An 851-nucleotide genomic window follows, 5' to 3' on the forward strand; every position below is an offset into this window, starting at 1 on the left:
TGATCTAATGATTCTATTCTTAGGTTTCCAAATATATATCTCTCATTCTGTCATTCATATATGATATATTGACATATATACCTTTTACTTTGTTCAGGTTGCTCACTCACTTCCAATCATTACTTTCAAGCTTCAATCACAGGTTAGCCTTTTACTTTTTACTTTTGTGTGATGTACATGTTGATTTTTTATGACTTGATGAGTGATGATGTATAACTGTATAAGTCAATAATTTATGTTGATTTTTGATGACATGATATGGCTATGTTGATTTTTTTGATGATTTGATGTTACTTAATGTTTGTTTTATATGTTATAGGGTATATATTCTAGGCTTGTAGCATGCTAAATAACTTTAAAAAATAGGAAAAATAAAAAAGTAACATATTAAATAATTTTAGAAAATAGAAAAAATAAAAAATGACACACGGGCGATTTGACCGCCATGTCAAGGCCAAAATGGGCGATTCATCGCCAAATGGATTAGCCACCCCTCCACCGCCTTGGATCGATTTGACGCCGTGACAACTATGCTTTGACTTACTAATAAATGTAGCTAAGAAAAATGGAAAAATGAAATACAAAACATCCACATCGATAAGGTTCCTTTTCCCAAACTTACATTGACTTGGATGGAAATAAAGAAACCTAACTGAATAGAAGACCTCCATGGATTGACAACTTTAACTGATGAAAAAAATAAAACAAAAACTCCCTTGCTAAAGATACAGGTAGGCTGCTCCAGCACCACATATCTCTCAACAAAACCCCATCTTTGACAGGCATCAGCTCTCCACTTTCTGTCATGCACCTCTTCTTAAATTCCAGTTTCTTTTCTTCTTTTTTTTTTT

General features: G+C 32.7%; 1 protein-coding gene across 2 annotated transcripts in view; it reads right to left on the bottom strand.

The window, feature by feature from the left end:
- The window catches only part of LOC122076089, a 37,306-nt gene that overhangs the window by 29,796 nt on the left and 6,659 nt on the right, over positions 1-851 (bottom strand). The gene's annotated exons all lie outside the window — the stretch shown is intronic.

This window comes from Macadamia integrifolia, chromosome 4, assembly GCF_013358625.1.
Source record: "Macadamia integrifolia cultivar HAES 741 chromosome 4, SCU_Mint_v3, whole genome shotgun sequence".
NCBI classification, from domain to species: Eukaryota; Viridiplantae; Streptophyta; class Magnoliopsida; order Proteales; family Proteaceae; genus Macadamia; species Macadamia integrifolia.